General features: G+C 41.9%; 1 protein-coding gene across 2 annotated transcripts in view; it reads right to left on the reverse strand.

The window, feature by feature from the left end:
• PLD1 (phospholipase D1) overlaps positions 1 to 9,344 on the reverse strand; it is a 256,470-nt gene extending 247,126 nt beyond the window's left edge. For both annotated transcript variants that reach the window (XM_020980417.2, XM_020980414.2), the window contains exon 1: positions 9,125 to 9,344. The gene's annotated coding sequence lies outside the window, so the exon portion shown is untranslated. The remainder of the gene's footprint in view (positions 1 to 9,124) is intronic.
• Between the last annotated feature and the right edge of the window lie 17,350 nt (positions 9,345 to 26,694).

Below are 26,694 nucleotides of genomic sequence, written 5' to 3' on the forward strand. Positions count from 1 at the left end.
ATCATTCCTTATAGTCCTTCAGGGTATTGAAAGACTTAGTAACTTCATTAGTGTGCATATATTCTAAATGTGCTAAAAAAAAAAAGAGCTATCTGTGCAAATATTTTCATAGTCATATTACAAGTAATTGGGAAAAAAATCAAAGTGACCAGGGCATCTAACAATGGGGACATAGTTAAATAAATTGTGGTATATTCATACGAGAAGCAGAGAAATCTGGAAAAATTGTTATGAAATAATGTAAAGTGCCCTCCCCCCAAAAAAATCCAAAGCTGAAGCAAAAGAAGAAAATGCACACTAATTATGACCATACAAGAGAAAAAGAGAATGAATGGACAAGAAGAACACCTGATGGTTATGATAGAGGTCTTTAAAGTGTGCCAAGAGTTTTCTTTCCAAAGGCTATCTCATTTGATTCTCATTTGACCTCTAAGGTAGATGTTATTATCATCCCCATTTTACAGATGAGGGAACCAAGGCTCAAAGAGGCTGAGATACTCTCCCAAGGACACACAGCCTGAACACTGTCTGTGGCAGTAATTATTAAGTATCTCAAACCCGTGTCTTCCTGACTCCAAGTCTTATGTTCTATCTGCCCTGCCATTTGCCTCTCTAAGAACACTGATGAGGTCTTAATAAAACCTTGCCGACTTGACTTACGCTTCAGAATTAATGAACTGGCTTGTAAATAGTTACTGAGTGAGTTGCCTGTATTGATATTCAGTGTGATTTCTAATTCAGGAAAGCTGAAAGGCAAAGGGCTTAACCTTTTGGCAGCACAAAGAAAATGCTATCACAAAACCACAATAATTACAGTAAATAATATGATGTATTGTAAATACAGTAAACATACAGTAAATATGATTTACTGTGAATACAGTAAATAAGATTTGCTGTAAATACAGTAAATAAATCCAGTTCCCATCACTCCACATCTGTCTGGAACAGCAGGCTCAATGTGCCATCTTGGTACATCAGGCCGGAGGGGGCGGAGCCAGCCAACACACAGAGAAAGACGACAGGGTAGCTTTGTAGAAAAGTTGATAAAACAGGTGGGGCAAAATTTGCTTTCATGGTACAAAGACTTAGATGAGACAGGTGTCTGAGTGCCAGGGAACAAGAAGAAAGAACAGAACAAAGATAAGCCTTTTGTTTCAAGCTTTTGCAACAAAGCAACCTGTCATTCTATTGGATAGCCAAGGGGAAGGGCAATCGCTTCCCCTTACATGTGTGTTTCTGTGTCTCCTCCCTACTTCCCTATTTCTTTCCTTTTTTTAATTTCATTTTCATTCTCTATCCTCTCTTAACTGACCAAGATAGAACCTCTTTGTCCCTTTGGGTAGCTAAAATACCCACGTCTACATTTGCTGCAGCTGCTCCGACGCCTCCGACTCTTAGTGACCCCGCGAGGGATTTTCTTGGCAAAGATACTGGAGTGGTTGGACATTTTCTTCAGTAGATTAAAACAAACAGAGGTGAAGTGATTTTCCCAATGTCACACAACTAGTCTCTGATGCCACATTTGAACTCAGGTCTTCCTGACTTCAGGTTCAGTACTTTATCCACTGAGCCACCTAGCTGCCTCCCAAGTCTACATACCCAAGTATATATGCGCACTGCTTTAAGAGAGGAGAAAACATCTACCAAGTATACAAGCACACTTCATTTTAACAGATGAGGAAACTGAGGCAGGAAGTAGTTAAGTGACTTGCCCAGGGCCACACAACTATTACCTATCAGAAGGAGGAGACAGAAGCGAGAACATTAGTACAACTAAATTGCTAAGTAACCATTTGTGTGCAAAGTAACTAATTTCAAGGCATGCTGTCATACCAATTTTTCAGGCACCTTGTCTAAGTTCTCTGCCAGGATAAGACAGGCGTCAAGACAGACTAAACAGGGTGCTGCTCTTTGGGTCAGAAAGACCTGAATTCAATTTGTTCCTCAAGCACTCTTGAAAGCTGTGTGTCCCTAAACAAGTCACTAACCTCTCAACCTCAGTTTCCCCATCTGTAAAGTGGGGATAATAAGAGCATTCAGGGTTTAATGGACCTTTCTGACAAAGGTGAAAATTCATTAAGAAAAGATTGGCTCTTTTTCTAAGGTCCTTAACCTTTGTCTCTTTTAAGTTTATATTTTACTTCTCAAAGGGATGTTCCTTCCACTCATATAGCCCCCACCCTGGTTCAGATGCTCAACATCTCAGGCCTCCTAACTGAACTCCCCACTTCTGGTGTCTTCACTTTCCAGCGATCACACAGCTGCCAAAATAATCCTCTGAAGACACAGGGCTGATTACGTCATCCCCCTGATCAAGAGCGGTCCAGTGCTCTCGACTCTAGGAGAATATGCAGACTTTTCTATTTGACATTTAAAGCCCTCCACAATCTGGTTCCAGCCCACACATCCAGAATGATTTCACACAATTTCCCTTCAACCACTCTATCTTGTGACCGAACTGTCCTAGCTGCTTTCCTAACCTTGGTATTCCATCTCCTTTTCTGCTAAGTCTTTGTGTAGGTTGGCTCTATTTCCAGGAACGCATACCCTTCTCTCAAGACTCAATTCAGGTGGCATCATCTAGAAGAAGCCTTCTCTCATTTCCCTGGTCATTAGGACTCTCTTCCTCCTCAAATTAAGTTGTAATTATTTACCCACTTAAATGTTGTAAGCCTCTCTACCACAATAGAATGTAAGTTTCTTGAGGACAGACAGGATCTTCATTTGTCTTTGTATTCCTGGTGCTTTAAATACCTGGATTCAAATCTTGTGTCAAGATGCTTAATTTCTCTGGGCTTCAATCTCCCTATCTGTAAAATGGCAGGGGGTGGGGGGATGCGGTTTGAACTAGGTGGCTTCTAAAATTCCTTCCAGCTCAAAATGCACCGACCTTTTGCAGTACACACAGAATTGACCATAATCATTAATGTATACACAGAATTGTTACCAAAGTCCCAAAGTCCTTTCCTTTCTATCCCTACTGCCTATGACAATATGCAGTACATAGTAGGTGCTTAATAAATGCTTCTTGGGTTGAAATCAAGGCCAAACCTGCAGTGTTCTTGTTATTTAAAAATAAATTGCCAGACATAACAGCACATACCTACAGCCCCTGCTGTTGGAGAGGCTGAGGCTGGGAGATTACTTGAGCCCAGAAGTTTTGACCTGCAGTACAACTAAAGCCAAATGGTTGTTCATCTTCATCATGTCCTTGTGATCAAGGACCATGTTTCCTCTCCCTTTGCAGCTCCCTTTTGTGTATTATTCTCCCATTAGATTATAAGCTCCTTGAGGGCAGGGACCCTAGCACTTAGCACAGTGTCTGGCATGTAGTAGATATTTAGTAAATGTTTATCCACTGACTGACTGACTGATGATAAAACACTAATGTCAGGAGCCTCTGGAAGCAGAGGGCCACCAGATTGCCTAAGGAGGGGTGAAACAGCCTAGGTCAGAAATGGAGCAGGTTGAGGTTTCCATGTGGATTAGCCAGAGAACCTAGTATCTAAAAATAAAAATAATCATAGGCTTGTGCAAGAATTCTTATCCTTTTTGTGTCAAAGCCCCCTTTGTCAGTCTAGTAAAGCCTACAGACCTCTGCGGAGAATAATGATTTAAATGTAGAAAATAAAGTGCATAGGATTACCAAGGAAACAAATTCTACTGAAATACAATTATCAAAAATATATTTGAAAAAACAAATCAAAAAAGTTCACAGATATCCAGGCTAAGAATGTGTGAACTATAGAACGTAGTAGAATACTGAATGTGGAATCAGGTTGAGGTGAATGAGATGATATCTTCAGGAGTTTACTTACTATAGGATCCACTTAAGGTCTGGATGCCCCAGTTTCCTCAGCTGTCAAGCTGGGATAACAGTAGCACTGACCTGCCAGGTCATTTGTGAGAATCCAATGAGATAATGAATATAAAGTATATTAACTGTCAACAGCTCCTCCTAAGTCAATGAAAATCCTACCTTCCCAAAGCTACTTAGAAGTAAATCCTAGTAGAAGCTCACGTAGGGAGGAGCTATACAGGTGATGCTGGGGATTAGAGCTAGCATTTATCTAGTGCTTTAAGGCTTGCGAAGTGTTTTACAAACGATCACCAAGACAAAGGGAGCATTTTCCTATAAGATATAATTACTCACACATCTTTGGGGTGTAACCTGACATTGGTTGAAATAGACATTATGTTTGCTTCGGACAGGAATCCCCAATATCTGCCTATTTGAGGTCCCATAGAACCAACCCCCTCTCATTCCAAAGGAGGGGGAAGGAAGAAGGAGGAAAAGTCCCTTGAAAGGTAACAGTGAGAGAAAGAATGGGAGACCGGCCATAAGGAATCAGGGAGTAGGCTACCACTGCCAAAGCAGCTCCGAGTGACCTGGCAGGGAGAGAATGCCAAGAGCCCAGGACAAAGACTACAGCTCACAGGGCAAAAGCTACGTAGGACAAATACACAGTGGCTAGAGCCATGCACACTGCTGAGAACTGAGCCCAGGACGCCTTGCTTTCCTGTCCTCTTCTTCAGGCTCACTCTGGAGCTGTTCCAGGAGAGTGCTGAACCATGTCTGCAACTCCTACTTCTTAAGAACCTGTTTTGGTTTTTGGTTCATCACTTGTTTTAGAAAGAAATGTGTTTCTCTAAGATAACATGGTCCTCCATTGCATTACTGATTTATGTGTGATCTTGAGTGAATGTGGCCACAAGAGAGACCAGAGATAACAAAGTACACTGGGGAGAAATGTAGATTTTAAACAGCAACATAAATACACACACACACACACACACATATTTGTGTGTGTGAGAGAGACAGACAGACACAGAGACAAAGAGAGAGGGAGGGAGGGAGGGAGAGACAGAGAGAGACAGAGAGAGACAGAGAGAACACAACAGTTAGATTGTCTAACTGCTACTACCTTCCCAGTTAGGGGCTAGAGCTGAATAAAAGATGTTATTGTTTCATATTTTCATAGCTTACTCAAAGCAGAAAAGTACACTTAGACTTGACCACATACCTAGCCCTAAATGGGTGAGGCAGTCCCAGGAGTGGAGGAGAATTAGAATTAGGTTTTCTAGGGAAGTGACCTCAGGCATCTCCTAATCTTACTGTTCTTCCCCAGGGAGTGTAGTTATGGGTCTTGCCTAGAGAGAAGAGAGAGGAAACCAGCAGCTTCTGCCCTTCCCAACTGTCAGCCATGTATTCTGTGAGATGTTAAAAAAGCAGTACTCACATACTTAGCATCTGTATAATCAAGAGCAAGTCACCCTCTCTAGGCTTTAATTCTTTCATTTCTAAAGCTGGAGGGAGGGGGCAATGTGGTGGGGAGTGATATTTATTGTCCCCTAGCTCTACAATATAACCCTGTGAAACAGATTATCTCTCTGCCAACGATCTGTTATTTCCTAATGTGGCCTCTGGTTCCACTTAGGTGAGTTGGCTCACAAACCTCCTAAACCTTCATGGATGGTCTTCAAGAGTTGTGGGGGCAGCTAGGTGGTCCAGCCGATAGAGTGCCACTGAGTGCCCTGAAGTCAGGAGGACCTGAGTTCAAATGTGACCTCAGACACTTACTAGCTGTGTGACCCTGGGCAAGTCACTTAACTCTGGTTGCCTCAAAAAAAAATTATTGTATCCTCTCCCAATTTAGCCAGCTTGGACCTCACAGGACAGACATACAGCCCATCACATGGCCAATTCTGGGAGCCCTTACAGATTGTCAACAGTAAGTCATAGAAGAATCACAGTCATCTCCAGCAAGGGAGGGAAGACTTAGACCAAGGAAATCAAGGCACATATCTCATTGAAAAAGTGCCTTTGTGTGATGTCTGTCCTAGGAGAGACAGAGTAATTTAACGGAAAGAGTTCTGGCTTTGAAATCAGAGATCTGTTTTCAAATTCTGGCTTCCCTATTTACTACTAATGCAACCTTGGGTAAGTTACCTAACGTTTTATAATCTGTAAAATGAAAGGGGTTAGACTAGATAATCTATGTCAAGATATTAGGAGACACTCTATTTCCCAGCAAGCAGGCTGTGCCCTGAGCTTGGCATAACAACATCTTTTGCTCTCACCCTCTGGATGATCTTGGCCACAGCAAAATCCCAGAATTGGTTCATATAATTATCGAATTGCTTTACCCAGCACCAGGTGTTTCCTGAGCTCAGATAAGCACCTGCTGTATCCATGTTCTGGTCTGGAAGTCCTGCTATGAATCAGACTTGTCACATTGTTGCTGTTATCCCTGGCTATCAGGGCTACAGCCCACTATGTAGCCAGAGGTGCATTGAGATCTGCCTGCCCTAAAGAGGGTCCCCCCTCCCCACGCACTGGGGCAGGGCTCTGGCAATGCGTTCTTGCTTGCAAGCTATCTCTCTCACTTTGAAATTAAATTTCTGTTTGATTCCTGGTTCTCCTGTCTCTAGCCTGCTCTGTTTGGCTCTGGCCACCCACAGGTTAGAGGCCATTTCCATTCAGTTGACATCTGCAAGGTACTTTCTAGCTCCAAACCAATGATCTTAGTATTCTATGAACTAACCGTTTAATATATTTTGTTGTTCAGTCACGTCAGACTCTTCAGGACCCCATTTAGGGTTTTTTGGGCAGATATTGGAGTGGTCTCCAGCTTGTTTTACAGATGAGGAAACTGAGGCAAACTGGGTTAAGTGACTTGCCCAGGGTCACACAGTTAGTAAGTGTCTGAGGCCAGATTTGAACTCAGGAGGATGAGTCTTCCTGACTCCAGGCCTGGCAGTCTAACTGCCCTCTGGAATATTACTCTCTTCAAGTTTTTATCCTCTGTTCTCTCCTGCACAGCCAAACTTCTAGATGGAGTCATGGATCCCTTCTGCTTCGATTTCCGCAGCAGCAGTTTATCCATAGTGGACTGGCACGTGTTTAACAACTGATTCCCCCCCAAAAAAAAAATGTACCTAAGAAACACTTTTTAGCTTAATTTCCATTACTGACATTTACTCCTTTTGTTTCTTAAATCTAAAGAAGGAAAAGAACAAATCAAGCCCTGACTGGTAATTTATGGATTTCTGGGTGTAAATTCAACAATCAGGTCTCCCAAGCCTACATTCACTGGCTCCAGAAATCCCCTGCCACACCCCATCAAGCCTGGGTAATCTGGCTTCTTCCCCTCCCACATTAGCCAAGGTCACTCTCTCTTCCCAAGGTCTAAAGAACTAAGGAATTCATTCCTACAGAGCCCAATGAACTGTTTTCCTTCCCTTCCTAATCTTCTTTGACCTCTTCACTTGTTGATTTTATGGACTGAACCAGCCTCTCCCTTGTATCATGGCTGGCTGTGTACTGGCTCTCCCATTAATCCCTTCCTTTCAAGTTCAGCTCAAGCACCAAGTCCTTAATGAACTCTTTGCTGATCCCTGAGTCTGCTCTGATCCCCCTCTTCCCACTTCTCCCAATCCCCTGGTATTTACTCAGTATATTTTTTGTATGTACTTACACGTGCACATGTTGCAGCCTCCAAAAATGTACACGCTCTCATTTCTTTTGTCTTTTTATCCCTAACACAGTACCAGACACACAGCAGGTCCTGGACAAATCCTTGTTTAGTGACTGACTGACTGATTTGGATTTCAAGGTCTTGTGTCCTAGGCTGGTGTCATGGAAAAAAAACAAAGAATTTGGAATGCGGGACCTGGGTTCAAGCCCTGCCTCCGATGCTTACTCTTTGTGTGACCTTAGGCAGGTCACTCAGATTCCCTGAGAGTTACAGTCTCCTGAAACATAAAATGAGAGGGTGGGATGAAATAGCCTCTGAGGTCCCTTCCAGCCCTAATCTAAGCTCCTAGGTATACAGTGCAAGGATCCTGCACTAATTAGTCTTTCATTTTGGCAGGCCATCCAAAATCAAATCAAATCTCATTTAGCAGGATGTATGTAAAACTCTTTGGAAACCCTAACGTAGTATATAAATGTTAGCTATGGGTTTTTTAGGGGGGAAGGGTCTGTACCTGAGATTTCATTGGTATGTGCTGATCTAATAAAAACAATAATAAATAATGGCACTTACATAGCACTTACATATTATGGCACTTTATTCTCCCAATCTTGTAAAGTAAGTGATATCATCCCCATTTCACAGATAAAAAAACTAAGGTTGAGAGTTTGTTGGCTACTCATAAGTTTATTAGAGAGTTCTCTGGGGCCCTGAGAAATTGAATGACTTGCCCCAGGTTGAGCAGCTAGCCAGAGGTGAGATTTGAGAATAGCTACATTATGCTGCTTCTCATTATGCATTATTATTTCCTGCTCTGACGGTATAATTCTGTCTCCTGGGGTTAGAGGAAAATAGGGGTCAGCCGACTCTCCTGGGCCAGCACAGGGCCTCCTGCTCCTCCAGAATCAGCCGTCCATTCTCTGTCTTCTGCTTTACCATTAACACACAGACACAGACACACAGACACACAGACACACAGACACACACACACACACACACACACACACACACCCACCCCCATCTGCAGATTTTGCCTGCTTTCCAAAATGAGACTCAGCACTTCCTGGTTTATCTGGGATGCTCGGCCTCCCATCCCTCACTAACCTAAATCATGCGCTCTCCCTGCCTCCGAGAAAACTCCGAAGGGGAGGTCCCTAGCTCTGGCAACATGTCTCTTATCTTGACAGAGAGAAGGACAGAGAGAAAGAAACGAGGGAAGAAAAGATGGAGGAAAGAAGGGGAAAAGGAAGGGAAGGAGGCAGGAAGGAGAGAAGCAAGGAGGGAGGGTGGGGAGGTGCGCTGCCCCCCTGGAAGCCCCTGACTCGCCCCGCCTAGGTCCCCCACCCAGCCCAGCGCTCAGACTTGCCCTAAGTTGGCCCAGCAGCCCTCGCCGACAGGGACGCCAACTTCGTAGCGAAGTTAGAGGAATTGTTCAGGGGGGCCCAGCCTGGGAGGGGGGGCAGTCCTCTCTTAGCTGTCCCAGCCAAGGGGGGCGGGGAGAGGCCAGCTGGCCGGGGTGGGGGGAGTTTAGGACTGAAAGGGGGAGGAGGAAAGCCAAGGCGACTCCCCGCCCCCCCCCCCCCCCCGCAGCCCGGCAGCTGGTCTGTCCTGCGCAGCCTCCAGCCCTGGTGGGTCCCCGCAGCCCTTACCTATCAGTGTGGGGCGGGCACACTGGCCAGCGCCTGTAGCTGCCAACTTGTTGGGACAGCCGGGCATCAAGTGCCGCCTAAGCCCAGGGCAGGAGAGGATGGAGAAGGAGGAGGAGGAGCCGGGACGCATAGAGGCGCTGGACAGACCGGAACTGGCGGGCGAGTTGGCTAGGAGCTCAGCGGGCAGGGGTGGGGCGAGGCGAGGCGGTGCCTTCGCCCGACTGGGTCCACGAGCAGGGCTGGCGAGGGGCAGACTGGCCGATCCCTGGGGAGCGCTGCAGAGCGTGCCGGGACAGACGGCTGTCGGGGGCACTGCGGCCCTCCTGCCTCACACTCTCCTCTGCCACCCGAGGCTCTCCTGGGTACCTAGCTCCTGTTCTGTCCTCGAAGCTTCCCCTGCTGCCCCCGCCCTGGAAAATGGGCAAGCTGCCTGGAGTTAGCGTGGCATAAGCAAGGGTCTAGATCAGGAGCCTTAACTTTTGTGTCACGGACCCCTTTGGCTGTGAAATGAAGCTTATGGACACCTCAGAATGATATTTGCAGTAAAATATACATAGCTTTTACATAAAACACGGAATTACGAAGGAACCCTATTATATCGAAGAGCAGTTATCAATCTATTTTTAAGTTCACTTATTTTAAAGTTTGTAAGGTTAAAAACCCCTGCTATACACTAAATTCTGTAGGTATTATCTCCATTTGAAATATGAGGAAAGGAGACTCAGAAGCTATGGCACTTGCCATAGGTATTTATCAAGTGTCAGAGAGTTGAGTTCTGAACTCGCATCCTCCAGACCCCAAGGCTAACATTTTATTTTCAGCATTCTATCTACTATCACATTTAGAGCAGAAAAGAACCAGCCCCCTCATTTTTAAAGGTGGGGAAACTGAGCTCCAGAAAGGAGACCCAAAGTTACATAGAATGTGACAGAGATAGGATTCTCATTCGAGTCCTCTGCCTCCAAATACATCTCTATTTCCACTGCTTAGAATTCATTAATTCAATAAATATGTGTTGAATTAAGTTGAAGGAGAGACCCTTAAAGGCTAGATTCCACAACAACCTTGGCTACCTCCAATGATTTCCTTAGAAAAATGGCTTGGGAAAAGGCGACCTAGGGGGCCCTGAGTAACTCGACCAGGCCCTGCTGGGAACTAGCTCTCCGGGATTTTGTTTTGAATGCACTCTAAATCCATCCTCATTACAACAGCACATCCTGTCAAGAGTAAAGGCAGTAACCCTGGCCACATGCACTCCAAGTAAGGGTGACCACTTGAAAGCAAACTTCAGACGCTAGGACCGTCAAGACTTACCCAACGACGGCCTAGAGCAAGCAGGGAGTTCTGCCCGCAGTCTGGGACTTGGAAGGGATAGAAGTCATGCCGAAAATGAGGAGAAGTGGGGACTTCCAGTCCTTCAGACCAGACTCTCGTAACTCACATTTGCTCAGCCTACTCCCTCCCTCCACCACCCCACCCCTTGGAGCCCCTCTTTTCCTTACAATGGAAGTCTCGTTCTCCCATCACTACCCTCAGTGGAAATCAGTGAGCTCTCTGGAATCCTGCGATGCTGACAGATTTTTACAATTAGACACGTGGGGTGCTCTATGGGGAGTAAGCATTGCCTGAGAAAGTTTGGCAAGTTGGAGAAAACATTGCTGAATAACCGACTGCCTGTTCTTTCTTCCCCACTTTCTCAAGTTTTTATTAGTCACAGATGACTTGATAAGTGTCATGTGCACTAATAACTGGAATCTTCCAGCTGTCTGGGGAGATTACAGGGCTTTAGTAAATGCAGCAGGATATAAAATTACTCAGCTTGACCAAAGCATTGTCAGTTAAACAGTTGGCTCCAATACCTGCAACCATACATCTTCATTACTAGCAGTAATTAGCAATACCAATCGGTGAGTTGTTCCTGGAGGTGATTTAGCTTGTACTTTCCTGGGCAGGATGCACCAGAGGGGCCCGTGCCTTGTGTTAGCTGGCTGAGAAGCCAATCTGATAATCCATGGAATGTAAAGCGTCAGCATTCTGTAGCTATCATTCAGCTTTTCCAGGGAGGGTTAGGTAGGTGATCCTTCCATATTTCTCAAGATGTGGAGAAAAGGTAGACAAATAGCCTGAAGAGGAAAGAACGGTACAATTAGGGGAGTGAGGGCTTGCTATGTCCCTCCTATATATGTCTCAAGGCAAGACATGTCACCTCGAAAAGCTTCAGTTCCCTCATCTGTAAAAGGAAAGGCTTGGATCGGAGGATCTCTAAGACCTGTGAACTTAGCCATTATCCTGTACTGCTAGATATTGGATGAATCTTCCCATATTCCGTAACACAGAGGTATTACTCTTCCCTCTTATTTTGGCCTCTGTATAACTCACCAATACAGGGCAGTGAGGTGGTACAGTGGATAGAGTACTGGACCTGGAGTCACAAAGACTCCTCTTCCCGAGTTCAATTTGGCCTCAGACACTTACTAGCTGTGTAACCCTGGGCAAGTCACTTAACCCTATTTGTTTCACTTTCCTCAGGTATAAAATGAACTGCAGAAGGAAATGGCAAACCACCCCCATATGTTTGCCAAGAAAACCCCAAATGGGGTCATGAAGAATCAGATGCACATTAACAACGGTAAAATCCACAGTATAAAGGGATCAGATTTTAGTTTAGGATTCTGTTTTGTTATGGTTTTTTGACTGGAGTGTGATTCCATTTATACAGGGAATTTCCATTGAGGAACTTCCCTTTCTGATGCAGACTGGCAGGGCTTAGGACTCTGTAGGATCATATAGAGTTGGAAGGGATCTCAGAGGCCACTGAATCCAATCCCGTCATCTTAATAGAAAAGGAAACTGAGGCAAAGAGAGATTAAGTAACTTGCCCAGGGCCACATATTAATTGTCTGAGGCAGAATTCGAATCCAGGATTTTCTGACTCCAAGTCTAGCGCCATATCCATTATGCCATGTTGCTTTTCAGTAAGAGCTTAATAAATGGCTTTTTTTAAAAAAATTCATTCATCTATTTGTGTATTCACTCATCCTTTACAATTTATAGTCTTACAGAGCTATGTGGAATGCTGAGAAGTTAAGTCCACAAAGCCAGTATATGTCAGAGATGGACTTGAATCTAGATCTTTCTAACTGTGATATGGTCTCTAACCAATATACAGCACAACCATGCCTAACCCATCTCTAACCAGTTCCTCAGAGAAGCAATCATCACATATGTATGTTCTATCATGGCAGCTAGGTGACACAGTGGATAGAGCTCTGAGCCTAAAGTCAGGAAGAGGAGTTCAAATTTAGTCTCAGACACTCCCTAGCTGTCTCCCCCTGGGAAAGTCACTTAATTCTGTTTGCCTCAGTTTCCTCATCTGTAAAATGAGCTGCAGAAGGAAATAACAAGCCACTCCAGTATCTTTGCCAAGAAAGCCCCAAATAGGGAAATGAAGATTCAGACACAACTTAATACCATCCAACAACAGCAACAACATGGGGATAATAATAGCGCCTACCTCCCAGGGTTGCTGTGAGGACCAAATGAGATAATATTTGTAAAAGTTCTTGGCATGTAGTAGACATTTAACAAATGCATATTCCTTCCTTTGTACTATCCAAACACACGCTACCCAAACACACAATGCATACAGCAAAATAATAATAATAACAACAACAATAACAATAACATTGATGACGTCGATGGTGGTGACAATGATGATGATGGCCATCGCTATCATTTGTATATTGCTTTAGTGTTTGTGAGGTATTTTATCTGCTTGATTTCATTTGAAACACACAGCATTCCTGTGAAGTAGATAGAGTATCAAGGGCATTAGTGTGTTCACTTTCCAGATGAAGAGATGAAGTCTCCGTTATGTTAAATGACTTGCCCATGGTTATCAAGCTAGTGTCATAGACAGGATTCAAACGCTGGTCTTCTTGACTCCAAACATAGCACTTAATTCAAAAACCTCTTCTTCTGTCAGATTTCAGGGAGTAGCATTGTGACTATAGGCAAATTATTATTTAATAATATTAATATAATTCAATTGATACTTATTATTCAATAATATATTAAACTAATATCAATTCAGTGACATTCAATGATATTATTCAATTAAGTATTCAATTAATAATTAAATTAATTATATCAAGGAATATAATTCAAAAATATTAATATAAATTTAAAATTGATGATGTAATATTGATAATAACATTATAATTAGTTATAAATAGCATCATGTGGCACTTATTTTATTATTTTAAATGATGAAATAATATTAAAATTATCATTATGTAGCACTTTGAGGTATGCCAAGCACTCTGCATATGTTATCTTTCTTTGCCCTCCCCTGGGTAAGATACATCCCAGGAATGCTTTCCCATCATGCAGTATGATACAGTGGAAGAAACACCGGATTTGGAGACGGAAATCCTGGTTTCAAATCTCAGCTCTGCTCCTTGTTCTTTGTGACTTTGCGCAAATCATTTCTTCGCTCTGCGCCTCAGTTTCCTCATCTGTAAAATAAGCAGCTTGGACTCATTGGAGTCACTCTTGGCTCTAAATCTGATCTTTTATGATCTATGTACTACATGGTTTGATTCTCACTCCTTCCCAGATAAAATTCTGCTCAATCCCCTCATTTCTTCAACTAAGATCTTACTTTCCACTAAGGCTCTTCCTTGAATACAATTGGTTCAAATAAGCCCGATCCCTCCCCCATTATTCTGGTGATATTTTCCCCAAATATTTTTAATGTTTCAATGTGCTTTTGTTTTCTCTGTGTGTTTATAAAATTTGGAATCATTTACACGGTAGAAATAGGAAGTAGTAGGAAGAATATCAGACTGAGTCAGGAACTTGGATTTCAATCCAGCCTTGATCAACGAATCCATATGCTTTATTAAATGTCTACTTTGTATTAAATTATTATTATTGAATATATGCCTTTTATCATACTAGATGCTAGAGATATAGAAACCAAAATGAAATAGGATCTTATATCATATTGGGGAAAGCAACATGCATATGTAAATATATGCAATATACTAGCTGTGTAACCCTGGGAAATTCACTTCACTTTTCTGGGCCTCAGTTTCCTCATCTATTAAATAGACTCTACCTGGTAGAGTTTTGGGATTTAAATGAGATTGTGTGTGTAAAAAGGTTTGAAAACCTTAAAAGTCCCTATAAATGACACATGTTAGAGCTACATGTTATCAATAAAGTCCATAGAGCAGAAGAAACAGTGTGGGGTAGTGGATAGAGGGGCAGTCTTGGAGCAAGGAAGACCTGAGTGATAATTCTGTTTTTACACATCATAGCTATATGACCATGGTCAAACCATTTTACATCAGTACCTCAAAGTTCTAAGTGACAAACAAATTCAGTGAGAATTTCTGTTTCTGAAGTTGCCTCCAAAGGTCTAGAGCCTCCAAAGGAAAAAAAAAAATCCAGAGCTGTTAGGCAAATAAATATGTTTTGAAAAACCATCCTGGGGCCAGCTAGGTGGTACAGTGGATAGAGCACCGGCCCTGGAGTCGGGAGGACCTGAGTTCAATTCCTGCCCCAGACTCTTGACACTTACTAGCTGTGTGACCCTGGCCAAGTCACTAAGCCCCATTGCTTAGCCAAAAAAAAAAAAAAGGCATCCTGAAGTGGTGGGTGGTATTAATATTAGCACACATACAATAATTTCCATTTTAATTGTTATTCATTACATTATAGCCTAAAGTAGGTGAGACTACATAATCACTGTATAGCAAATAATAAAATAATTTAAAGGTTTTAAAAGTGACATACATGTGACCTCACTGAGTCTTCCCAATGATCCTGTGAGGTAGGTGCTATTATGATCATCCCCATTTTACAGATGAGGAAACTGTGACTGAGAAGTTAAATGACTTGCCCAGGGCTTCACAACTAGCATCTGAGGTAGCATTTGAACTCAGGTCTTCCTGTCCCCAGATCCAGTGTTCTATTTACTAGAATGCCTAGATGCCTATATAAAATATTGCTCAAAAATTAACATATAAAGCAATGAAGATCTCCAGGATTTGACTGCTGGCTTTAAATTGAGCCTTTTTTTTTTCCTAAATAAAGAAACACATTCTCCAAACTCCTTTATACATAATGGACCTTTAGTCTTTGAGGAAGATCTTGCAAATGTAGCAATGTTAAGTGTAACAAATACCCCAAATGAGCCAAATAAATCCTGCCAAGAGAATTAGTCATTCCCTGGTCGGATGCATTAATGAGTCAAAAACGTTATCTGTTGGATCTTTCAATGGTACATTCTAAAGTGTTGGCTACAAAGAGGGGAAAAAAGGATATAATTCCTGGTGGAAGCTAGGTGGCACAGTGGATAGAGCACTGGCCCTGGATTCAGGAGTATCTGAGTTCAAATCCGGCCTCAGACACCTAACACTTACTAACCGTGTGACCCTGGGCAAGTCACTTAACCCCCATTGCCCGATGGAAAAAAAACAAAAATGAAAAAACAAAAGGATATAATTCCTCTTGAAACCTAAGTCTTATCAATAAGAACATGACTAAAAATAGCAGTGGATCTCTTTCTCTCTGTCTCTCTGTCTCTCTCTCTCTCTCTGTATATATATATATATATATACATATATATAAATGTGTGTGTGTATATATGTATATAAAAATGTGTGTGTGTATGTATATATGTAAAATATATATACACATACATGTACACATATACATATATATCATATCTATATATGTGCTTCATTTGATAAATTCCATTTGAGGTCACAGAACTTTAGGGGAGGAAGGGAATGTTGGAGACCACATGGGCCAATTTCTGTTTGATAATTTAAATGACTGATGTGCATGCCCAAGGCCCAGTGGGGACAGGAAGCCCAACTCAAAACCATACCTGGGGAAGGTAGTGCAAGATGACATAGTTAAAAACACCAATAGCTATATGACCCTGGACAAGTCACTTAATCCTGACTGCCTCAAAATAAATAAATAAATAAATAAAAAGACCAAAGATTTGGGAATCATTTAGAAGGGATGATTAGATCAACTACCTGGTACTCTCTTCAGTAAGGCTTGTTAATTGCGTGCAGATTTGTAGCTGAGCCCTGGAATCCCATCATGCTGTAGATGTTTTCTTGCAACTACACAGTCTGGATTTGGGGGGTTCTGCTTGTTTTTTTGGTTTATTCTGCTCAATGTGGATCTGGGCTTGGCCTCTTACTACCTACATCATTCTGGGCAAGTCATCTCATCTCTTTGCTCATCTCTTTTGGAAATTTCCTCTTCTAGAAAATGAGGGGATTAGAAAGTGTGATTTCTAAATTTTCTCACAACAGTAAATTTTCTGATATCATGTGTCTCACTCCCAGATGGAAATCATCCCACCTGAACCCTAAGAATCCCTGGCACATCAGACTTGCCTTGGGTAGGATGTGGCAACTGAAACCCAAAGAGTCACCTTGCCCAAGGTCATACATACATCTGCTTAGTGACAAGCCTGGGCTGGTACCAGGTTTCCTAATTTCTAGTCCACTTAGTGTAGGTATCTAATACTTCAGAGTCAGATTTGTGTTATGCAATTCTCCTAGCTATATCTTAGTCTTTACCTAGTTTTTCACACACACACACACACACACACACACACACACACACACACACACACACACCATCATCATCATCATCATCATCATCATCATCATCATCATCATCATCATATCATTTCACTCCAGATCTGTATGCTGGGTATTAGCTTGTTAAAATCGACATTATCCACTTTCAGACATTATCCATAGCACATGCACATTGATATCTTTCCAAGCAATTTTTTGCCCCAGCCACAAGGTGTTTTTACAAGCATTCATTTAGTATTACATGCTTTTGGCTAAAGTTTAGATTTCATAAGGTCATGTTTGTTTTGTCAGAAAATGTTTTAGAATAGTTGCACTTGTTATAAATATTTACTTTAATACAGGACGGCCAGATTTTTTTGAATAATTTTCTTGGAATAACTGCCTCTCACATCTCTGTTCCCCTGCACTTTACTGTTATAACTCATAGATTTCCAGTGGTGTAAGCATTTATGAAAATATGTGTTTGGTGGACTTTTGCTAATGGTTTTTGAAAGCATTTTCATCTTCCTACATTGTTTCATAGCTTCATCTGCACTAAACAATTGCTAGAATTATCTCAATATTCAATGTCATAAAATTCAATTAGATTGCAAATCTCTATGCCCAAAGGGTTATAAAACTGTGCATACCCTCTGATCCAGCAATACCACTACTAGGTCTGTACCTGAAAGAGAGCATAAAGAAGGGGAAAGAACCCACATGTACAAAAATATTTATAGCAGCTCTTTTTGTGGTGGCAAAGAATTGAAATTGAGAGGATGCCCATCAATTGGGGAATGGCTGAACAAGGTAAGGTATATGAATGTAATGGGATACTATTGTGCTATAAGAAATGATGAGCAAGTGGGCTTCAGAAAAACCTGGAAAGACTTGTATGAACTGATGCTGACTGAAGTGAGCAGAACCAGGAGAACATTGTACACAGTAACAGCCACATCATAGACTTGGCTCTTCTCAGCCATACAATGACCCAAGACAATTCCAAGACTCATGATGGAAAATGCTATCCACTTCCAGAGAAAGAGCTGATGGAGTCTGAATGCAGATAGAAGCAGACTATTTTTGCTTTCTTTATTTTTTTCATATTTTTTCTTTTGTTCCGTTTCTTCTTTCACAACAAGACTAACATGGAAATATGTTTTACATGATTGCGTACATATAACCCATATCAAATTATTTACCATCTTAGAGAGGAAGGAGGAAGAGGAGAGAGGGAGAAAAATTTGCAACTCGAAATCTGCTAAAAAATGAATGTTGAAAACTGTCTTTACATGTAATTAGAAAAAAATAAAATAATATTTTTAAGAAAAGATTGCAAGTTTCTTGAGGGCAGGAATTTTATTTTACTCACTAATATCATTTAAACACAGGAAGTTCTACTGGTACTGTGTAGTGACAACTCTAGTGGGGAAAAGCTTCACCTGATTCTGTAGGATAATTGTGCACAATTGTCATGTTATTCTTACATCCTGTTTCAATGAAATACCAATTTAGAATAGTTTGTAGATGCAAAAGTCACCAAGATGTATTTAATTTATAATTTACCAAAACAGAACCAAATTTTTTTTCTGAAATATTTTCTTGGGGTCTGCAATATAAATCTATAGGGACTGGGAGCTACTGATCATTTACTTTGATCTGTCTTTTTCTTATAAGGGGAGCCAGGAAATCTTTTGGGAAGAGTCTGTTTTCTACTTCTCTCATGAATCCCTAGAAGACCTGAAGCAAAGACCTATAGAAGGCAATGCTCAAAAAAGGCTTCTGGCACTTTGATTCTCATTCACCTGTCCTTATACTTCTACCTTTTGATTCATAGATTTTTCATTATCTTGGAGCTTTACTGAGAAAGGATATTCATGGCTTTGATATGGCATTGTTCAAAGGAAAAAAAAATAATAGAAAAAATAGGTGAGTAAAATTCTATATCAAAACTGTTTAGATATATGTGAACTCTAACAGACAAAAGATAGAAGTAGGAAACTGTAGAGGACATTTTGGATGAAGATGAAAGAAAAAAGAAATAGAATTGACATTCCTGTGGAAGTATACTACAGACTGACCAGCCAGATGGAGGATATAGATTTCTTGATACAAATTCTAAAACAGGCCCAGAAGATCAGGCTTGCATACACCATGGATAAGTATGCTAGCGCCCTCTTCTCCTGCCATCTTGAGTGTGACCTTTGATCCTTCCCTTGAGTGACTAGCCATCAAGGAATACAGCTTATTTTGTAGGCACAGACGTAAAATACACTTGTGATAAGGGACTGCATCAACTGAATGGACATGTCTCAGAACTTTCATTCTGCTAAAGCATAGCACTTCATAATTCTTGATTTGCCTTTCTGGCAGTTCTATATTTCAAAAAAGTAAGGAAATCATGAAGAACGCTGCTGATGTGGCTAAGAAGGAAAAACTGATTAATGAAGATGAAGTGATAGCATTTCTGATTTAAAAACAAACAAAAACCACCAATGTTTTTGACCATGGTCATCTTGGAGATTTTCCCAACCAAGGAATGGAATTATGGGCATAATTAGATTAGACTTGAAAATTGATTTCAAAAACATTAAAGAGAAAAAAAGTTAGGTGTGATACCATAGTCTAAGAAAGATGACTCAAGAGCCATAAGAATGTCTAAAAAGCAAAATTCTGATGATACAGTTACAAATGATCTTTCAACCAAGAATTCGACCCAAGAAACATTTAGTAAGTGCCTACTATGTTCCAGGCACTGTGCTAAGCACTGATGATACAGTTAATAAAAAGAGAGTCCCAGCTTACAATCTAATGGGGGAAGACACCACACAAAAGGAGGCAGGAAAGGGGAAAGAGGTCTTATGTAAGCACAGGGAGCTGGCTAATGAGTCATCATTTTGTGAGGACTTGTAAAAAGTTGGAAAAAAGGTCCCACCACCAAGGAAGGCTACCAAAGAATTCCACTTATTTTTAGGCAGGGCATCTGAAAGTCTAAAACCTAAAGTGAGCAAAGGCCTGTTCAAAAATTTAAAACAAACAAACAAAAACTCAATGACAACAACAGGGGCTTTTTAAGGCGAATGTACAGCAAGAGCTCAACCAGGTGAACAAAGAATGAAATCCCTTTTTCCCTTAGGGGTTGGCAGCTAGGTGGAACCTTGAATGGAGCACAAGACCATGAGTAAGTTAGACCTGAATTCAAACCCAGCCTCAGACACTAACTAGCTATTTGACCCTCGGCAAGTCATTTTATCCTGTTTGCCTCAGTTTCCTCATGTGTAAAATGAGCTGGAGGAGGAAATGGCAAACCATTCCAGTATCCTTGCCAAGAAAACCCTAAATGGGGTCATGAAATGTCAGGCATGACTGAACAACAAAGTTTAGGGATAGGGAAGAGGAGGAAGAGGACAAGGAGCTAGCATTTATACAGCACTTTAGTGTTTACCATGAACTTTAGGGGAGGGAGAGAAGAGAAGGGAATGAGCATTTATACAGCACCCGCTCTGTGCCAGACACTGTGCTAAGCACTTTACAGGTATTATCTCATTTGATCTTCATAATAATTGTTGTTACCTCCATTTTACTGACTGGGAAATCAAAGCAAATGTTAAATGACTTGCCCTGGAGTTTTCCTCACAAGGAGTAGAGAACTCGACCAAGACAGTAACTCAGAGACTAGAGCAGGAACAAGGGCAGACGACTCACCAGACAAGCAGGGTTGGCTGTGAAGGGCAGTTGGGCTCCAGAGAAATAAATCTCTGGTGGCGCCTACTCCATTCCCACTAGTGCCAGAGAGTCCCATGGCCCGGTTCCATGTCCAGTCCCACTTCTGATACCAATTAATGTCAACTGGACTAAACTGGCCTCTAATTTGTGGGTACCTGGAGCCAAACAGAGCAGGCTAGAGACGGGAGAGTCACAAATCAAACAGAAATTTAATTTCAAAGTGAGGGAAATGGCTTGCCATCAAGGAGGGATCTAGACGCATGTGCTGGGGCCTCACCCCTAGAGAGGGGACCCAAGATGGTGTGGGGAGATCTCAATACTTATACCAATGGTTGCACAATGAGCTGTGGCCCCGACAATGAGGGGCTTCATTTATTTGACTCATAGCAGGACTTCATGACTGGAACATGGGTGTTTGTCCAAGCTTGTCTGATGCTTGTCCGAGCTCAGAGGACACCTGGTGCTGGTTGAAGCAATACAGTAATTATTTGATTTTGCCAGAGGGTGAGCACAAAGGACTGTTGTTATGCCAAGCTCAGGTCACAGCCTGCTTGCTGGGCCCAAGCTGGAAAAACAAGGTGTCTCCTAATATCTTGACAATACCCATCTCATCCTTAGTGGTTCATCCATCCCATGGGCTGTTGGTGAATTACTCTTCAAGGTGACTTCAGTTCTGGATTACATGTTCTTACGTATACCCACGTGTATATACCAATGAAATGGCAGTTCTCTGAGGGCAAAGATTGTCTCATTTGTCTTTGTAGCCTTAGAGCCTAGCACAGCACCTGACACAGAGTTGGTGCTCAATAAATTCTCAGTGAATTGAATTCAATGCTAATAACGAACCAAAGTGTTACTTTCCTGTATGTGTATGATTTTTTTTTAAACAACCATGAACTCAACCAAAGTTCACATTGTTTTTGTGGATTTGTTGGTTTCTTTTTCTGTTCTTTGGGGGTTTGTCCATTTTTAAAAAATCACTCAGTGAATCAATTTGTACAGGCATTTGAGCCTTATGCTTTATAAAATCTTGAGCTGGACCATTTAAATATTTCCCAAACGGGAAGTGAACCAAACATTTAGTCAAATACCTGGTTTTCCTTTTTAGTTGTTTATTACGCTTAGGTAACCTACTCTTACCGGAGTAATCTTTTTCTAAAGATCTCTTGATACTCCCACAGCTCCCCATAGTCCAGGTCTACCTATGTAGCCTCGTACTTGGGCTGTTTTAATAGCTTCTTAATTGGTCCAGTTTTCCAGTAATTCAGATCTACAAGCTCAGAACCCCTCTTCACTCCTCACTTTATATCCTCATCTCCTTCCCACGTCCAGTAAGCCACCAAGTTTTGCCCACCTCCTCTCTGCCCACTTAGCCACCTCCTAATTCTAGCTCATCACTTCTTGCTTTGTCTATTGCAGTAGCCATCTCTTAATTGCACCCCCCCCCACTTCCAATCTCTCCGCTTTCCAATTGAGCCTCTATGAAACTGACAAAGCGGTATTCCTAAAGCAATCCCCTGCTGATGTCCCTCTCCTTCTTAAGAAGTTTCGGTGGCTCCCTAGGCCCCTAGAATACAGTACAAACTTCTCTTAGACATTGAAAGCCCTTCACAATCTGAATTCCAACAATTTTTCCAGCCTTATTTCTCATCACTCCCCTTTACATACTCTACAACCCAACCAAACTATTTGCTAATCCTTACACTCTAGACTACATCTCCCACCTTCCTACTTTTTTGCAGAAAGCTCTTCCGCAAATGGAAAGCCCTCCTTCCTCACCTCCCCCTCCAAGAATCAGTAGCTTCCTTCAGAGCTAAGCTGAAGCGAAGTCTTCTTCATGAGGCCTTTTCTCTTTCCTTCAGGGAATAATTCTCCCTGTTGAATTGTATTTACTTTGCATATATTTTTGTATTCCCTTTTCTGTGCACATGTAATATTCCCCATCCCCCCCCACCCATAAATGGCATGTAAACTTCTTGATGGTAAGAACTATTTGCCTTTTGCATTTGTATGGCTATCTCCCATAGTAAGTGCTAAATAAATACCCATCAATTGATTCTTTTTATACATGAAGTTGTGTACATATCTCCTCCCAATAGAATAGAATCTTCCATTTTTTCTTTATATGTCCAGGACTTAGCACAGAGCCTAAAATATTTGTTGTATTTGACTCTTTGTGACCCCATTTGGGATTTTCTTGACAAGGAAACCACTGGAGTGGTTTACTAGGAAACTAAGGGAAATAGGCTTAAATGACTTGCCCAGGGTCGGAGGCCAGATTTGAACTTTAGAAGATAAGTCTTTCTGACCTCAGACCTGTTGTGCTATCCACTGTGCCACCCAGCTGCCCGAAAGGCTATACTTAGTAAATGTTTATTCAATTAAATTAAAGGGAAAAGGTTTTCTTTTTTTTTTTTAATGTCATTGGCTGCCATGAATTTTTTTCAGCCTTCTAACAATTTACATGAAAATCAAGGCTGGTGGATAGTGAAGTTACCTCGTGTTTAAAAATTAGAGTCTTTGGCCAACAAGGCAAATTTCCTCTAAATATAAAATGGTCAGAAGCTATTTGTAGCTCATACTAGTAAAAGACTCTAAGTCTAACGAGTTTACATGTAAAGTGATGGCCTCGACATTTCTGCAATGATTTTTGAGCAAAATCCTATTGATATATGACTCTGTGAATGGAGCAACTTTCGGAGCATTCTATTTTAAAATCACTGGATAAGGGCTAGGAGTGAGGCCACTAAATGCAACCCTCTCATTTGACAAATGAAGCTCAGGCTTGAACTTAAGCAGGGTCTCACAGCTACTAAATTTCTGAGGCAGGATTTGAATCCATGTCTCCCTGACCCAATCCGCTGCACCATCTTACCCCTGTGGTCAGCAGACATTTTGTATTAGTTAGATATAGCAATCCTGTCTTGAGGAAGAAACAATACAAAATCATGTTCTCAAATTGACTTTTTAAAACCAGTCTAGCATGGGAAGAGATACTGGAGAAGTCTTGAGGAACAAAAAGGTAGAGAACCTGGGATAATGACCCATGAGGGGAAGATTGAACTCCTTAAGGTACCATGACTCCGCTCCTGAGGAAGACGCCATGAGGAAGGAAGCAGGACAGATCTAGGGGTCGTAGCATCCAGTGGAAGGAAACACGCCATCCAGGTGATAACCTATTTTATCTAATTATTCCGATATGAAGCATAATTATTTCTAGCTCCTGACAAATCACAAGTACGGTCAATAGCCTTGAAATTTTGGTACCTTAGGGCAAAGCTCTAGTTATCCACCTCTGGTTATGTTTCTGGCTTAGAATCTTTCAAAGAAATGCCATGTTCTTTCTTGATTATGCAGACACACGTACAATCATCACATCTCCCAAGTCTGGCCCTTTCCCTTTTATGGTCTACTAAAAATGGCAACCAAGACAACGTCAGAGCTGATGGAGAGATGGAATGACCCAGGAGACTCACAGCAGCATCAGATCAACTGCCTTTTTTCATATTCTGTACTCACTTTGCAGCTTCCTTCTCCAAGACAGTGTTTCCACAGAGCAGCTGCATCTCCTAACATAGTTGGTACAGACCTTCATGGAAGCCTTCCTCTGCCTCATCTTGGTATAAATGCAACACTGGGAACTTGACAGCTCTGTCAGCTGCACACAAGTTATGCTAGGTCCCACCTTGCTGAGATGCCCTCCAATCCACTCTGTGTGAGCGCATGTGTGTGTGGTATGTTATCAGATGATCAGCTGAGCTAAGTTTGGAGACTTACCACCAAGTAATACATATCTTCTAGCCATAGCAACTGAAGAGGACGTTCTGGCTCTGCCACTTACTACCTCTGAGGTGTTGAACAAATCACTTTACCCTCCTCGGGCCTCAGTTTCCTCCTTTGTAAAATGATGAGTCTGGACATGATGGTCTCTGAGTTTCCTTCTAGCTCTGAGCCTATGATCCTATGTAGCCTTGAGACCCTGGGCAAGGTCACCTCTCTGAGCCTCAGTTTCCACATCTGTAAAATGAAGGAGTTGGATGAGTTGACCTCTGGAGCCTTTTCCAGCAATTCATGATCTTATGATCTGGTGAGACATGAAAGGTGCAGCTATACTGAGAATTTTTTGCACAAACCTGATCCCAAAGCTAGTGACAAAAAACATACTCTCGAGCATGGTCACTGAGCACCATGACTGAGGGCTCATGGCACTGTGAAGTCACTGAGAGGGTGACAAGCAGGCAGGGCCAGGCTACTGCAGTGCTCACTTCACCAGTGGAAGAAGTGGTGGAGGGCAGCTATGGAGAACCCACAATAGCTTCCTTTTTTAAATCTCATCCTTCTTCCTTTCTAGCTGGTAAATTCTGCAGTCTCATCTGCTAAAGGAGGAAAAGCATTTACGGGACCCCGAACCAAAGCCCCTGTCACTCCCACCCTTGTTGTAACTCTGATTTGCATAGGTAGGGAGAAATATCCACACCTACGAAATCAGGAACATATTTCTAGAAGAAATCAGTGTTAAATGTATGACTAAAATCTGGGTGACTCTAGATTTTTCCTTGTGGAAATAACATTTTAAAATTTCATTTGCATTCTGGTGCTAAATGAGCATTTGGATTTGATCTCTGAGAAGACATCCATTTCTGGCAGCAATCCCACCCTGCATAGCCAAAGAGATGGGTTCACACATGAGAAATGTGACCTCCAGATAGCTTTCAATGGCAGTTATATAGCATACTTGCTCCTCATTCTTTCTAAAAATTTCTACACAATCCCTAGCCCAGTGGCATGTCCATAATAGTCACTCAATTCTTTTGGACCACTTCATGAAAATCCACTTAGTGAAATTAGGCAGAAGGCATCTTGCCCAGTTTATGACATGTTGTTAGATGGACAGCCCAGTGAGTTAGCCCATCAATTCATCTATCTCAGACATTTGCTACAGCTGGATAATGAGCAGGGCCCAGAAGTGAATAGGAAGAAGAGACTGTACTGGGTCACATTTCAGAAACTGTATTATTCTTTCAGGAAGACAAGACCACTCCTTGACACCAAAGCCCATCTTTTAAACATAAATGTTCACTCAGTGATGCCATGTGGCTCTGAATCATGGAACATCCCAACCTCCAAAGAATCACGGGTTTATAAACAAGATCATGGATTTAGAACTGTATGAAACATCAGAAACCATCTAGTCCAATCCCCTCCAGGTGAATATGAGGAAATTAAGGCACAGAGTGATGAAATTATTTAGAATTATAAGTTTAGAGCTGAAAGAGACCTCAGAAGTCTTCTACTCCAACCATCTGCTTCATAGATGAATCAACTGAGGCCTAGAGGGGGTTTTGCTGAAGGTCACTAAATAACAGATACAGGATTTGAACCTCCAAAGCCAGCAGGCTTTTTATGACAACAGGCTGCCTTCACAAGTGACTCAGAAAACAGTGGAGAAATGCGTGGTGGGTATCAGGAAGTCACCAAAGTTTGTGATACCACTTTGAAGTGGTTGTGAGACGTAGTGCAAACACCCTATTCAAGAACATCCATGACAAGAAGAAAGAAATGAGTGAGTTAACAATCAGCCACTGTTTGCTAAGTGCCTAGTGTGTGCCAGTCACTATGCTAGATGTTCAGGACACAGAAGCAAACATCTGCTGCCACTGCTGCACCTTCCAAACAGACAACCAGGGACCATGCTTCCTAAGCCATTTGGCTCTGCACTCCCTGGGACCATGTTTCCTCTGCTTCACCCTGACCATTTACCCCTTTCTTTTAACCTTTGCTCTGAGAACTATAATCAAATCAACACTACAATTGTCCCTGGTAAGGGCATGTCAATTGAATGCCCTGTGGCTCGACCCACCATTTGTGACTCCACTCCGCTTGTGACTTCCCAAACTTGGTTTCCACTCCTATGTGCTGTCTTCCCCATGTGAACTCCTCAAGGGCAGGGACTGAGTCAATACTATATTTGTATTCCCAGTGATTAGCATATAGCATTTAATAAATGCTGTTCATTCATTCATTCATTCATTCATTCATTCAGTCAGTCAGTCAGTCAGTCATCCCTTGCCCTCTAAGACTTCACATTCTGTCAGTGAAGACAATGTATAGGGAGGCAACTACATACATTGTGATTTAACATCTGTCTGTGTAAGTGGGATCAGCCCCCACCTTCTTGATAGCTACAGATAACTGAAGGCCTCAAAACAACATTCTCATCACCACTCT

The sequence above is a fragment of the Phascolarctos cinereus genome, unplaced genomic scaffold (genome assembly GCF_003287225.1).
Source record: "Phascolarctos cinereus isolate Bilbo 61053 unplaced genomic scaffold, phaCin_HiC Scaffold_7;HRSCAF=346, whole genome shotgun sequence".
Lineage (NCBI taxonomy): Eukaryota > Metazoa > Chordata > Mammalia > Diprotodontia > Phascolarctidae > Phascolarctos > Phascolarctos cinereus.